Raw genomic sequence first — 17,001 nt, 5'->3', positions numbered from 1 at the left:
CTAATTCTTTGCCTCCATAAAAAGGACTTCATATAGGTTCTTTTAACTTTTCTTTGATCTCTTTAAAATAAAGATCTATTAATTCTAAAATTAAAAGGAGAAATTAATAAAATTGAAAGTAAAAATATTGAATTAATAAATAAAACTAAGAGTTGGTTTTATGAAAAAAACAACAAAATAGATAAACCTTTGGTAAATTTGATTAGAAAAAAGAAAGAGGAAAATCAAATGTTAGTCTTAAAAATGAAAAGGGAGAACTTTCCACCAATGAAGAGGAAATTGGAGCAATAATTAGGAGTTACTTTGCCCAACTTTGTGCCAATAAATTTGATAACATAAGTGAAATGGATGACTACCTTCAAAAATATAGGCTGCCCAGATTAACAGAGGAGGAAGTAAATTGCTTAAATCCCATTTCAGAAAAAAGAAATAGAACAAGATATTAATCAAATCCCTAAGAAAAAATCTCCAGGACCAGATGGATTTACATGTGAATTCTGCCAAACATTTAAAGAACAATTAACTCCAATGTTATATAAACTATTTGAAAAAATAGGGATTGAAGGAGTTCTACCAAATTCCTTCTATGACACAGACATGGTACTGATACCTAAATCAGGTAGGTTGAAAACAGAGAAAGAAAATTATAGACCAATCTCCCTAATTAACATTGATGCAAAAATAGAAAATAAAATATTAGCAAAAAGATTACTAAAATCATCCCCAGGATAATACATCACGATCAAGTAGGATTTATATCAGGAATACAGGGCTCCATCAATTGGAGAATGGTTGGGTAAATTGTGGTATATGAATGTTATGGAATATTATTGTTCTACAAGAAATGACCAGCAGGATGAATACAGAGAGGTTTGGAGAGACTTACATGAACTGATACTAAGTGAAATGAGCAGAACCAGGAGATCATTATATACTTCAACAACAATACTGTATGAAGATGTATTCTGATGGAAGTAGATTTCTTTGACAAAGAGACCTAACTCAGTTTCAATTGATCAATGATGGACAGAAGCAGCTACACCCAAAGAAAGAACACAGGGAATTGAATGCAAACTGTTTGCATTTCTTTTTTCTTCCTGGGTTATTTCTACCTTGTGAATCCAATTCTCCCTGTGCAACAAGAGATCTGTTCGGTTCCGCACACATATATTGTATCTAGGATATACTGCAATATATTTAACATATTTAGGACTGCTTGCCATCTAGGAGAGGAGGTGGAGGGAGAGAGGGGAAAAATCAGAACAGAAGTGAGTGCAAGGGATAATGTTTTAAAAAAATTAACCTGGCATGGGTTCTGTCAATAAAAAGTTATTATAAAAAAGTAAAAAATTTAAAAAAAGGAATACAGGGCTCATTTAATATTAGGAAAACTATTAGCATAATTGGCTATATCAATAACCAAATTAATCAAATTAACAAGTTAACAAAAACGATATGATCATCTCAATAGATGCAGAAAAAGCATTTGATAAAATCCAACATCTATTCCTATTAAAAACACTTGAGAGTGTAGGAACAAATGGGCTTTTCTTTAAAATAGTCAGTAGCATCTATTTAAAATCATCAGTAAGCATCATATGTAATTGGGATAAACTGGAACCATTCCTAGTAAGATCAGGAGTGAAACAAGGTTGCCCACTATCATCATTACTATTCAATCTACATACATACATACACCATTCTAATACAATTCTTTAGAAATACTACCTTTGGCAATAAGAGTTGAGAAAGAGATGAAAGGAATTAGGGTAGATAATGATATGCACTCTTTGCTGATGATATGATGGTATAGAACCCTAGAGAATCAACTAAAAAACTATTAGAAATAATCCACAATTTTAGCAAAGTAGCAGGATGCAAAATAAACACACATAAATCATCAGCATTCTTATATATTACTAACAAAATCCAACAGTTAGAGATACAAAGAGAAATTCCATTTAAAGTAACTGCCGATAGTATAAAATATTTGGGAATCTATCTGCCAAGGGAAGTCAGGAACTATATAAACAAAATTACAAAACACTTTCCACAAAAATAAAGTGAGATCTAACCTTGGATAGGTTGAGGGACTATAATAAAGATGACATACTAATGCTAATCTATTTATTTAGTGCTATACCAATCAGACTCCCCCCAAAAACTATTTTAATAACCTAGAAAAAATAACAACAAAATTCATCTGGAAGAACAAAAGGTCAAGACTTTCAAGAAAAGTGATGAAAAAAAAATCAAATGAAGATGGCCTAGCTGTACCAGATGTAAAACTATATTATAAAGCAGTGATCACCAAAACCATTTGGTATTGACTAAGAAATAGACTAGTTGATCCGTATAATAGGTTAGGTTCACAGGACAAAATAGTTAATAACTTTAACAATCTAGAGTTTGACGAACTCAAAGACTCTAGCTTTTGGGATAAGAATTTACTGTTTGACAAAAATTGGAAATTAGTATGGTAGAAACTAGGCTTTGACTCACACTTACCACTGTACACCAAGATAAGGTCAAAATGGGTTCATGATCTAGGCATAAAGAATGAGATTATAAGGATAGTTTAACTCTCAGACCTGTGGAGGAGGAAGGAATTTGTGACCAAAGAAGAACTAGAGATCATTATTGATCACAAAATAGAAAACTTTGATTATATCAAATTAAAAAGCTTTTGTATAAACAAAACTAATGCAGACAAGATTAGAAGGGGAGCAATAAACTGGGAAAACATTTTTACAATCAAACATTCTGATAAAAGCCTCATTTCAAAAATATATAGAGAATTGATTCTAATTTATAAGAAATCAAGGCATTCTCCAATTGATAAATGGTCAAAGGATATGAACAGATAATTTTTGGATGAAGAAATAGAAACTATTTCTAACCATATGAAAAGATGCTCCAAATCATTATTAATCAGAAAAATGAAAATTAAGACAACTCTGAAATACCAGTATACACCTGTCAGATTGGCTAGGATGAAAGGAAAAGATAATACTGAATGTTGGAGGGGATGTGGGAAAACTGGGACACTGATGCATTGTTGGTGGAATTGTGAACGAATCCGACCATTCTGGAGAACAGTTTGGAATTATGTTGATCCAGCAGTGTTACTATTGGGCTTATATCCCAAAGAAATTTTAATGAAGGGAAAGGGACCTGTATGTGCAAAAAATGTTTGTGGCAGCCCTTTTTGTAGTGGCTAGAAACTGGAAATTGAATGGATGCCCGTCAATTGGAGAATGGCTGAATAAATTGTGGTATATAAATGTTATGGAATATTATTGTTCTATAAGAAATGACCAGCAGGATGATTTCAGAAAGGCCTGGAGAGACTTATATGAACTGATGCTGAGTGAAATGAGCAAAAACAGAAGGTCATTATACACACTTCAACAACAATACTATATAATGATCAATTCTGATGGACTTGGCTCTCTTCAACAATGAGATAAACCACATGTTCCATTTGTTCAATAATGAAGAGAATCAATTACATCCAGTGAAAGAACTATGGAAAATGAGTATGAGCCACAGCATAGCATTTCCACTCCCTCTGTTTTTGTCTGCTTGCATTTTTTATTTCCTTCTCAGGTTAATTTTACCTTACTTCAAAGTCCAATTCTTCTTGTGCAGCAAAATAACTGTATGGATATGTAAACATATATTATATTTAACATATACTTTTACATATTTAACATGTATGGTCTAGCTACCATCTAGGGCAGAGGGTGAGGGAAAGGAGGGGGAAAGTTGGAACAGAAGGTTTTGCAAGGGTCAATGCTGAAAAATTACCCATGCATATATTTTGTAAATAAAAAGCTATAATAATAAAAAAAGAATAGAGACCTATTAGTGGTTTTGTTAGATCAAAGTGTATCCACAGTTTTATAGCCCTTTGCTGTGGTTGGATCAGTTCACAACTCTACCAATGGTGCATTTGTGTCCCAGTTTTGTCATATCTTCAAACAACATTTGTCAATTTCCTTTTCTGTCATGTTAACCAATATGATAGGTGTAAGATGCCCTTTGTCTATGTACACTCCTTCTAACTGCCCTAAAAATGGTAAATTTTTTATAAGTTATAATTATTATTTTCCCATATAGGAATGTAAACATTTTAATCTTGTTTATTCCCTTATGATTTTTTTTCATGTTTACATTGTTATGCTTCTCTTGACTTTTGTACTTGAAAGCCATTTTTTTTTTCCATTTTAGTCTTTTTATCAGGAATGTTTGAAATACTCTTTAATTAAATAATCACACACACACACACACACACACATCTCTCTAAAGGATTATTCTAAATTTTACTGAATAGACTATTTTTAGTTGTTGTCCTAATTCCTTAACTTCCTGGAATAGCATATCCCAAACCCTCCAATCTTATAATGTGGCAGTTGCTAAGTCTGGTGTGATTCTGATTATGCCTTCACAATATTAATTTTTGACATCTCTTATCTTCTTCTGGGTTTGCATCTTGATTTTTCCTGTAAGCATAGTAAATTGTTTTGGTCAGGTTTTTTATTGTTGTTGTTTGCTCATTTTCCCACTCTTTTATGTTTACTTTTAACTTTATGTTAGAGTTGGATTCTGTGTCCAATATAGAAAGTGTTAGGTGTCAGAGGCCAGATTTGAACTCAGGTCCTCCTGACTTTAGGGCTGGTACTCTATCCAGTATACCACATATCTGCCCCTCAAAATATTTTAAAAATAAGTTTATGGGCTTGAAGTTAAGAACCCCTGCTTTGTAAAGGTTAAGAAGGGAGGAACTTATAATTCAATTTATTATCTTGGAGAGAAGAGACCTACAGGGGGAAAGGAAAGGCTTTCTTATATAAGTTTGTATACAGAATTAGTGTGAGGATGAACATGGGTTATTTTTATTTCCTCAGGCCAATAGTACTAGTCTGTACTACATACTTCTCAAAAAACTTTGTATTATTTCATATGAGCTACTTAAAGTGACGGCTATAATATCAATGTGCATCATCATCCTCCCTGCTTCTGCCTTGCATAAATGCTTACCAATAACCAAGTTATTAAGGGATTGTAAGATTAATCTAGATTTAGAATTTGCATTTAACAGGCTAAAAGAGAGTGGGTTCAAGTTTACTATTACTCAGAACCTTGATTAAAATGAGACATAAGGGAAGAGGAAGCTCAAAGCATAAAAGTAATACACAATTAACAAACACAGTGGCGACTATAACAAACAAACAAACAATATACAACATATATCATCACCACTCCAAGGAAGCACCAACATCTGAATTCCTGGTTAGGAGGAATCATGATCACTGCTATTTAGAATCTCAAGTGGGAGCCATTGCTAGGAAAGCTGTTCAAAACTTCCTAGCCCTAATCTTCAAAGTCCCTTTCCATTAAGGGATTTTTATGGGCTGAGAACAAAGGAGATACTACACTAAATATTTTAATTTAATATGTGACTCTTGAGATGTAGCAGCCTCCTAGGTAAGGAAGTCCATTAAGGAGAATATTTATTCATTCCTTTAGGAGAATTGTGTTTTTTAAAGGAACTGTCCAGGTTTCTGGGGGTAAACATAGGTCTGCAAGGATACTCATTGATTAATGAAAAAAAAAGGATGGTCTTCCAACTTCTTTGTGCTTTTCTGGGATTCCATCAGATAACTGCAGTCATGTTCTCATGTTCTCAGCAAAAAGTTCCACAAAAGACATGGCTGACACCCATGCTTAAGATTCCTTACTCATTAGGATTCCTTAAAGGGATATAGGGAAGAGATCCCTGAAATCTGCCAAGAGTTGAAATCCTCCTTTAAACCTATCTCCTATTTCCTATTTTCCAGCCTTTAATCAGAGTGTCAGTAGAGAGAAAACTCACTTATTTTGACATTCCCCTCTTTTCCTACTTTTAATACTTGGAGATAGCATTCCCTAATAGAAATAATCCTGGAGGTGGCCCAAAGGAAGGAATCATTTATCTTGTGTGCCATGTCTCTTTTTTAAACTTATTCCTTGCTCAACATTTTTATTTTTATTTATTTCATATTTTAAACATTGTTTTATTTTTAATTTATGTAATAAAACAAATATTTCCATAACATGATACAATAAAAGGATGATTTCATATGAAACTGCAAATCTATTATGCACAACTTGCTATTCCTTTCAAATATACAACAAAATTATCATGTAAATTTATTTTTTTCTTTCTTTTTCTTTCTATCCTCTCGCCCTACCCAAAGATTAATTTTTCCTCAAATTGACAAAAGGCATTTATCTAAAATCATCAACAAGCATTATTTGTAATGGGGAAAAATAGGCTTATTTCCAGATATTTTGTACTGTCTAGAATTATTTTAAATGGAGTGTTATTTTGCTATTTTTTGCAGAGTTTTGTTATATAGAAATGGTTATTATTTATATAGATCTTTATGCTACTTTGCCAAAATAATTAAAATATTTCATATCTTAAATTAAATGTTATTTTCAGGTCCTTATTTTTCCCTCTGACTTCCTCCCACTCTATTGAGAAAACAAGAAAAATAAAACCTGTTACAAACATGTATAGACAGACAAAACAAATTCTCCCATTGGTAATATACAAAGATATAGATAAGTATAAATATAGACATAGATGTTTCAATATGAATTTTTAATCTATCCATCTTGATCTGGAGATGGTATGTTTGATTCATCATAAGTACTCTGGAATTCTGATTGGTCATTGTGCTGATCAGAATTCTTAAGTCTTTTCCAAGTGATTTTTTTAGTTTTTAAGTATTGTTGTAATTGTATTAATTAATCTCCTAGTTCTATTAATTTCACTTGGTATCAATTCATGTCTTCCAAGTTTTTCTAAAACTATCCCCTTTGAATTTTTTTTATTTTCACAGAGCAATAGAATTCCATCACATTTATATACTATATATATGTATCTATATACACACATATATTTATGTGCCATCACATTTATATACCATATGCCATACAATTTATAACTTGTACCATATGGTTCATAATTTACACTATAACCATTCCCTAATTGATGGATACCACCTTAGTTTCTAATTCCTTGCCCCCACTAAAAGAGCTGCTATAAATATTTTTGCACATATGGGTCTTTTCTCTCTTTTTATAATCTTTCTGGTCTAAGAACTAGTAGCAGTACCACTGGGTCAAAGGATATTCACAGTTTAATAGCTTTAGAGGCATAGTTCCAAATTTAAGCCATGACTTCTTACTTTCCTTTTATAGGCTACATAATACAATGAAAACTTTCCTCCTTCTGAAGTCACAGGGCATTAGTTTAAATCCTAACTTTAAACTTTATTACCTCAGTTTTCTCGTTTGTATAATAAGAAGGTTGGATCAAGTAGATTCTGAGATCCATTACATATCTGTGATTGATCTCCAGTTATCCCACAGAATACACCTAATATTTCTTAAAACAAACTCAAAACAAAACAAAACAAAACCACAATAGAATGTTTTTATCAAGTGTTAAAAACTGAACCTGACATCTTTCTTTTTAAAGAACATTTTTCACATTTCTTGCTTTATCAGTCACACTACTATTCCTAGTCTTTCCAACCAGGGTTTATAAACTTAAAATATTGCTTTAAATTCTCTTTCTTCATTTCCTTTACCTAGGTACTCACCAAATCAATCAAACTTTAATTAAGCTCCTACTATCTGCCTGCCAAAACCTTTTCTTCTGTTGTATCTTTCAGCTCTATTACCTTTCTTCATTTCAATACTGAATATCTTGAACTACTGTGGTAGGTCTCCTTGTTTTCCTACAATATCTCCCTACTACAATACATTCGTCAGAGAATTGATTAGATAACCAGTTCCTGAATAAACTTAGAATTAAAGGCATTTTAAAAAAAGCAATAAACAAAAGGCATTCTCTAAATAACTGTAGTGCACTGCTTGTTGATTGCCTATGTAAATAATAGCTCCTAGGTGCCATAAACCAACTGACTATATATACCCTTCATGTTATATACTGCCTTCAAACTAAAACAATACTTTTTATATTTTGAGAAAGAAGGATGGAGTAGTGTTCCCGCATAGAGGGAATGAATTAGAGTCCCTGTCCCTCTAAAGCACACATCTAGTTATACAGATTCTATTTGTAATTTAGTTTCTATTCATTCTTCAAAAGACACTGAACCTGATGTTTTAAGAAGGACAGAATAGAACATATAGAAGTTAGAACTCCTGTACCTAGATTTCTGGGATTCAACTTAATACAATGTGCATTTATTAAGTGTTTACTTTGTGCCAGGTACTGGAGATACAAACAAAAATGAAAATGTGTTTGCCCTCAAGGAGCTTACCTTCTACCGGGTTCTTGATAGACTACATAGATAAAAATTCAACTTCAAAGAATTTTAAAAAGAAGAAAAAGGATAGAGAGGTTTTTAGTTACAATGGATTCTTAAAATGAATGACTGAAAATAATGATGTTGACATTCCTTTTCTTCATTATAGTTCTTCCTGGTTTTTTATTTTTTAGAATTCTCATTTCAGTTATTCTGTAGGAGGGATGAGCATTTCCCTGCTGTAAATATAGATGTTTGAAATTTGAGATATAAACAGAGAACTCTTCCTTTTTTTAGGCTTAGTGCCTTATCCAGGCTTTATCTATGTCAGGGTACCTTAACATCATTGGTTCATTTCTTCAGAAGAACTGCTACCTCCTTTTCCTCCAGTTGTTTTCTTATGTTGGCAAATGTGAGACAATTGTAAGCATCCATCTAAGTATATGCAGTCTTATTATTTTTGGCTGTGATCAGTCAAAGCATTGTTATGGTCACTGGGGAAAGAACCTGGGCCTAAAAACAATAAAGAACATTGGGGGAAAGGGTCTGGAAACGCTAGGAATAGTCATTGTAAGCTGGTCTTAACATCCAGGATGTGGATGGTGTGTGTGTGTGTGTGTGTGTGTGTGTGTGTATGCCTGCGCGTACACGTGTGTAGAAGAAGAGGGACAGACAGATAAAAGGAGAGAGGAGAAAAGAGAATGATATGGAAAGACAAATACAGAAAATGAGAGAGAAAGAGAAAGAACATGATAGTGAATAAAATCTTCAACTTGGAGTTGGGAAAAACTAGGTTAAAAGATTCTACTTGAACTTCAATTTAACAGTGAAATGATAATACCTACTTCATAGGTTGTATAAGAGACTTTATTAAACAAAAAGGGATATATCAGGTAAATATCAGCTATGATGATAATGATGCATATTTCACAAGCTATCATTCCACAAGTCACACACGTGCTTGTGTGCATTCACATATATAACATCAATAAACATTTATTAAGTATCTACTCTGTGCCAGGTGTTATGCTAAGCCCAAGGGATACAAAAAGAGGTGAAAATTCCTGCTCTACATGGAAATAAAGCCTCATTTGTTTATAATTTATAGTCATTTCTTACATGCATGTATTTCTAGCTGGTTGGAGGAAGGGCCATATGATGGGGGAGGTCTGTTTCTAAATAATAAGATACTTATAACAACCTAATGAAGTTCACTCTATCTCTGAGATGAGAGATACCTTATTCATTCCTTAGAGGGATTAAAAACCAAGGTCATTCCTTTTTTTCAAACAGGGATACTATTCTGTCTCTGCAGAACAACACATAGGTAGAGTACTCTGAAGGGAAGTTCAGGGTGCAGGCCATTCCTAATGGAAGTCTGTATTCCCCAGCGTTTTAAAACAGACTCAATTACATCCCAAGGGAGACTGAAGTAGATGCAATGTAATATAGTGAAAGAATCATTGGCTGTAAAGTGAGAAGACCTGAATTCAGATCTTTCTTCTTCTTACATGCACTATCTGTGTGATTTTTGGAAAGTCACTTAAATTCCCCAAGTCTCAGTTTCCTCATCTGTAAGATGAGAGGATTAGATTAGCTGAAGTTTAGATAGGTGTTTCTATGGTTTTTATAGATACAATTTCTATACCTATTAGAGATATAGTTTTTATAGGATATTGGGAGATGTGATATGATGTTGAGAGAAACGTGGGAAAAGGCTAGCAAAAAACCACCACCACCACAACAAAAGAATTTGATTATAGAAAGTTATTATGGTGACCAAGACATAAACTCAGAAAAAGATAACAATGTTGAAACACCTAGAATCAAAACCCCAGAGATAAACAGAAAGAACTCACGAAAGAATTAAAGAATAAACTTAAATATTACATGAAAGGTAGAAGGAAAATTAGTAAAAGAAATGAGAGTGATATAAAAGAATCATGAAAAAAAGGGTCAACAACTGGGAAGACTGCTTTAAAAATATAATTGGCCAAATGAAAAAGAAAATGCAAAAGCTAATTGAGGAAAAAAAGCCCAACACCTTAAAAGTCAGAATTGGGCAAGTAGAAGCTAATGATTCTATGAGACATCAAGAATCAGTCAAATTCAAAAGAATGAAAAAATAAAAGAAACTGTAAAATACATTACATGGAAATGTAATGGAAAAAGCAACTAACCTAGAAAATAGATCCAGGAAAGACAACATCAGAATCATTAGACTATCTGAAAGCCAAATCAAAAGAAGGATCTGGACAGCATCTTAGAAGAAATTATCAAGGAAAACTACCCTGGTGTTCTAGAACCAAAGAGCAAAGTAGGCATTAAAAAAATCCACCAATCATGTCAGGAAAGAGATCCCCTAAATAAAAACTCCAAGGAACATTATAACCAAATTTTAGAATCAAGTCAAGGAGAAAAGATACTACAAGAAACAATACAAATATTGAGGAGTCATAATCAGAATTACACCGGACTTGGTGGCTACAATATTAAAGGATCTGAGATCAAGGAACATGATATTGTGGAACACAAAGGATGTAAGACTACAACCAACAATCACTTACCTATCAAAATTAAGCATGATTCTTCAATCAGGAAAAAAAAAGAGGTAATTCAATGAAATAGAAGGATTTCAAGCTTTCATAAGACCAGAATTAAACCAAAAAGTTGACCTCTAATAGCAATACCCATAAGAATCCTATCACAACAGTCATATTACTAATAGTACAGCTAGAAAAAATATTCATAGACAGAGGCTATGGGTATAAGATGAATTAAAAAGAAAAATGTAAAAAATTAAGTGATGAGAAAGAGGAATATACAAAGTGCAGAAAAAAAGGAAATGGAAATATAAGTTAAAAAACAGAAACTAATAACCTAACCCTAAAGAATAAATGGGTCAAACAACAAATCATAGAAACAATCAATTTCATTAAAGAGAATGATAATAATGAGACAACATACCAAAATTTATGGGGAGCAGCCCAAATAGTACTTAGAAGAAAGTTTATTTCTCTAAATTCTTACATTAACAAAATGGGAAAAGAACAACTTTATGAATTGGGCATGCAAGCAAATAAAAAACCTTGAAGAAGAACAAGTTTAAAAATCCCCATTTGAGTACCAAATTGGAAATCCTGAAAATCAAAGGTGAGATAAATAAGATTGAAAGTTAAAAAACTACTGAGGTAATAAGTCTTAGAACTAGTTTTTATGAAAAAACAAATGAGATAGATGAGCCATTACTTAATTTAATTAAAAAAGAAAGAAAATCAAATATCCTGTATCAAAAATAAAATGGTTGAAATTACCACCAATGAAAAAGAAATTAAAGCAATCATTAGAAAACATTTTGTGCAATTATATGCCAATAAATCTGACAATCTGAATAAATTTGATGAATATTCATTGAAATATAAATTACTTAGATTAACATATCAGGAAACAGAAACTCAAAATAACCCGACCTTAGAAAAAGAAATTGAACAAGCCATTACTGAACTCCCTAGGAAAAATTCCTCAGGGTCAGATAGGTTCATGAGTAAATTCTACCAGATATTTAAAAAACATAATTAATTTTAGTACTATTAAAAACTATTTGGAAAAATAAGCAAAGGAATATGACCAAGCTTTTTTTTTTTTATGACACAAATATGGTACTGCTATCTAAACCAGCTAAAATGGAGAAAGAAAATTATAGATAAATTTCCCTAAAGAATGTCAATACAAAAAATTTAAGCAAAATACTAGCAAAGCAATTACAACAATATATGATAAGGTTTATACACCAAGACAAGGTGGGATTTATTCCAGGAATGCAGTTTGGATTCAGTAATAGGAAAACCATCAACATAATTGACCATATCAATACTAAACCCAGCAGAAATCATATGATTATTTTAATAGATGCTGAAAAACCTTTTAACAAAATAACCTATTTCTATTGTAAACACTAGAGATCATAGGAATAAGGGAGCTTTCCTTAAAATGTTAAGTAGTAACTATCAAAAATCATCAGCAAACATTATCATTAGCAATACAATGGGGATAAGCTCAAAACTTTCCCAGTAAGATCAAGGGTGAAGCAAGTATGCCCATTATCACCACTATTACTCAGTATAGTATTAGAAATGTTAGCTATAGTAATAAGAGAAGAAAAAAATGAAATTAATTAGAATAGGCAATGAGGAAATAAAATTATTCTACTTTGCATGATGGCAATATACTTAAAAAATCCTAGAACATTAACTTGAAATAATTAACAATTTTACTAAATTGCAAAATATAAGATAAATCCACATACATCATCATTTCTTTATATGACCAACAAAGTCCAGCAGTAAGAGATAGAAAGAGAAATTCCATTTTAAATCATTTAAACAATATAAAATACTCAACAGTCTATAGGAACACAATAACAAAACATTTCTTACTCAAATAAATGAGATCTAAATAATAAAAAAATTATCAATTGCTCATGGGTAGGCCAAGCCAATATAATAGAAATGACAATTTTGCCTAAAGTAATTTTCTTATTCAGTGTCAAACCAATTAAACTACCAAAAAATTATCTGATAAAACTAGAAAAAATAACAAAATTCATTTGAAAGAACAAATGGTCAAGAATATCAAGGGAAATTAATGAAAAAAAATACAAAAAAAGTGGCTTAGTTATTCTAGATCTAAAACTATATTGTAAAGGACTAATCATCAAAACTTTCAGGTTCTGGCTAAGAAGTAGAGTAGTAGATTAGTGAAGTAGACTTAGTACACAAGACACATTAGTCAATGACCATAGTAACCTAATATTCAATAAATTCAAATACCTCAATTTTGGGGGTAAGAACTCAGTATTTGACAAAAACTGCTGGACAAATTGGAAAACAATAAACACCAACTAGGTAAAGACCAACATCTTACCTATATATTGAGATAATGTCAAAATGGGTGCATGACATAAACAGAAAGGGTAGTACCATAAATAAATTAAAAGAGCAAAGAATAGCTTTCCTGTCAGATCTATGGGAAGGGGAAAATCTATGACCAAACAAGAGATAAAGAGCATTATGAAAAAACAAAATAATTTTGATTATATTAAATTGAAAAGCTTTTGCAGAAAACAAAACCAGTACAAGTAAGATTAGAAGGAAAACAGAAATCTGAGAAGCAATTTTTATAGCAATGACTCTGATAAAGGCCTCATTTCTTAAATATATGGAGAAGTTAGTCAAATTTATAAGAATACTAGCTCATTCTCCAATTGATAAAGTGGGAAAGGATAGGAACAGGCAGTTTTTAGATGAAAAGATCAAAGCTATTTATAAGCATATGAAGAAGTGCTCTAAATCACTTTTGATTAGAAAAATACAAATTAAAACAACTCTAAAATCTCACCTCTTACTACCAAATTAGCCAATATGACAAAAAAGGAAAGTGATAGATGTTGGAGAGGATATGGGAAAATTGGAACACTAATGCACCATTGGTGGAATTGTGAACTGATCTAACCATTCTGGAATAGCAATTTGGAGCTATGCTCAAAGGGCAATGGAACTGTGCATACCCTTCAACTCAGCAATAACACTATTAAAGTTTGTATATCAAAAAGATCATAAAAGGGGGGGAAAGATCTACATATGCAAAATATTTATGGCAGCTCTTTTTGTCATCACAAAATATTGGAAAATGAAGGGATGCTCATCAATTGAGAACTGGCTGAACAAGCTATAGTATATGAATGTATTAGACTATTATTGTGCAACAAGAAATGATGAACAGGAAAATTTCAGAAAACCCTGGAAAGACTTATATAAACTGATGCAAAGTGAAATGAGAAATAACTTTATACACATTATCAGCAACAATGATGACCAACTTCTTAGCAACACAATGGTCCAAGATAAGATAAAGGATTCATGAAGAAAAATGCTATCCACAATCAGACAAAGAACTGATGGACTCTGAATGCAGATCACAGCATATATTTTTCATTTACTTTATTCTTTCTCTTGTTTTTTTTTTCCTTTTGATCTGTTTCTGATGATGACTAATATGAAAATATGTTTTATATGATAGCAATGTATAAATGATTATCAAATTGCCTACCATCTCCAGTAGAAGGGAGAGGAAGGAGGAAAAAAGAAAAATTTGGAATTCAAAATCTTGTAAAAATGAATGCTGAGAATGTTCTTTGTACTGGGTAAAAAATAAAATATTATTTAAAAATTCAAAAAAGACTAAATGCAACTATATAAAACAAAAAAAAGTTTTATTAGCAGAAAGAAAATTAACTACCATCCACTGAACAACACTCTCCTATGATTTATGATGTTTCAATTCCATTTGATGTAATTCAACTATCATTTTTTTAAGTACTTGTTATGTGAAAACTCTATAACAGTATTCTTTGGAATACTAAGTAAAACTCAAAGCCAAAATAGTGCTGGCTGTCATGGAGGTTATGTTTTACTTGGGAAGGCAGGGAGGTGGGGCAAAAAAGTATAGAACATGTACGTAGCTAAGAGAATTAAAAATACATGCAAAGTAATTTTAAGAAGTAGAAAATATTAACAAGGAGAGATGAGCGGAGAGAGCGAAAGAGAAGGGAAGAGACAGACAAAGACAATAAGTACCAGAGGAGTTGAAAAGGGATGTGTTTAAAGGTATAAATAAATACATTGGCCTTGTTGAAGAGAAAAGTTACTTCTTCATCAGAGGCTCGAGCAAAGAAGGAGAGAATCGAAGATAATATCAAGGAATTTTAAGATATGAACCAGGGAAGAAAATGAAACTTAAAGCTAATAGCCTATATATCTATATCTATATCTATATCTATATGTGTATATATCTATATCTATATGTGTATATATCTATATCTATCTATCTATCTATCTATATATATATATATTTAGTAAAGTATCAAGCAAGGCCCTACTGTGGAGAGAAAGGGGAAAAAGAATGCTATAGAAGGCTTAAGGGATGAATAAAAAAAATTGAACATGTGTTGATGAGGACTGCAGAAGCTATGAGTTGTGCTTTTTTCTTTGGAGAGGGTTACATCAATCCAGTCTGCTGTCCTAGTCTGTGACAGAGCTCTTTCTTTCAATAAGGTTATTAACAGAAGATAATAGACCCTGTGGCTAATCATTCCTTTTAAACTCTTCTTGGAACTCGTTTTTTGTTACATTTTTTTTTTTTGCTCTCCTCTGAGTCCTTTATATTAGTTTCATCAAATTAATGATCAAAAACCCATTTTAGTTCTCTTCTTTCCATCTCACTCCATCCCTACTGCCCCAAATTCCCAGAACTCTGTTTCCTCAAATGAAAATGAAGTTAATTGATACAGTGGTGAAGAACAGTTTTTAATGCACCCCCAACCCTCCACCCCCCAAAATTCTCTTCTTCTATGCAAATAACAATGTCTGGACTGGCTAGAAAGGTAGAAAAGATGGGTGATGTTTATCCCATTTTCCTCATAAGAAATAAAGGTCTGTTCTCTTTATATTGTCTATGAACTCACGTGACCTCCATGACCAGGAGAAATGAAGGGCAAAGAGGAAATAGTAACAACATACCAGTTGAACTGAATTAATAAATTCTGATAAATTAAAAAGCAGCAAATGCCTTGGCCTGATTTAGTCAAAGTTCTCTCATTCTTAAATGCCTCTTGATTCAGGAGTAAATATGTATGTATGTGTATATATCATGTGTACATATATATATGTGTATATATATTATTTACACACACTTATGTATGGAACCTCCCTCCCCAAATTAACTAATCAAAGACATTTTCAGGTACAAAGAGAAAGCATTTATTTACTTCCTGCAGGAAGAAACCCAAGCACACCTGGGAAGCATCTCAGCTCCCAACATGTGCTCGACCTGATAAGCTGGAAATAGTAAAACTGGTTAAATAGCAAAAGACCCAAGCCTTTTCATTGGATGGACGAAAAGGAAGTAACCATCATTGACCAATGGTCCCCAATGTTGTCTTTCTGTGGGCCACATCACTTCCAGTTACTTTGGTCACTTCCTGTCACTGACCTAGGATCTTGGTCTTTTAGAGACCTCTAGGCCTAGAGATCCTGTGACTTCCTGCAACCTGGGCCCAAGGCCTGGTCTTCGGGCTCTGCAGACCTCTGGGCATAGGGATCACATGACTTAGGCCTAGTGTCACAGACTTCTTGAGAAGACTTCACCTATCTCACTCACATATATATACATACAGCTACTACCATAGGGATTATTTGTACCTGACCTGTGGCAGAGCATTCAAGCTTGTATTGGTCTGATCAGCCATATTTGGGCACACCAACTTGGCACTAACATAATGATATAATTTTGGTTTTCTTCAAGAACAAAGGACAACACCCACACACACTTATTTATCAGCCTTTATAGTTGCTCTCTCTTTTATGCCTATATATATTTATATTTGCATGAAATAAATGCAATTTGTATATATATACTCATTAAAGAAAAATAATATTATGCTAAATCATTTGATAATAATATTAATTATATTATAATATATAATTAATAATATTATAATTAATATTATCTATAATCCATCCTTTCCCCCATTTTTTCAAAATCCTACTTCTTAGCTTGGCTAGAAAGGAGACCCTCCCAGTTGGAACTAAAATGTTGTGGGGTGCTCTCCTCCCTC

The sequence above is a fragment of the Antechinus flavipes genome, chromosome 1 (assembly GCF_016432865.1).
Source record: "Antechinus flavipes isolate AdamAnt ecotype Samford, QLD, Australia chromosome 1, AdamAnt_v2, whole genome shotgun sequence".
Lineage (NCBI taxonomy): Eukaryota > Metazoa > Chordata > Mammalia > Dasyuromorphia > Dasyuridae > Antechinus > Antechinus flavipes.
This window is presented reverse-complemented; position numbering follows the sequence as displayed.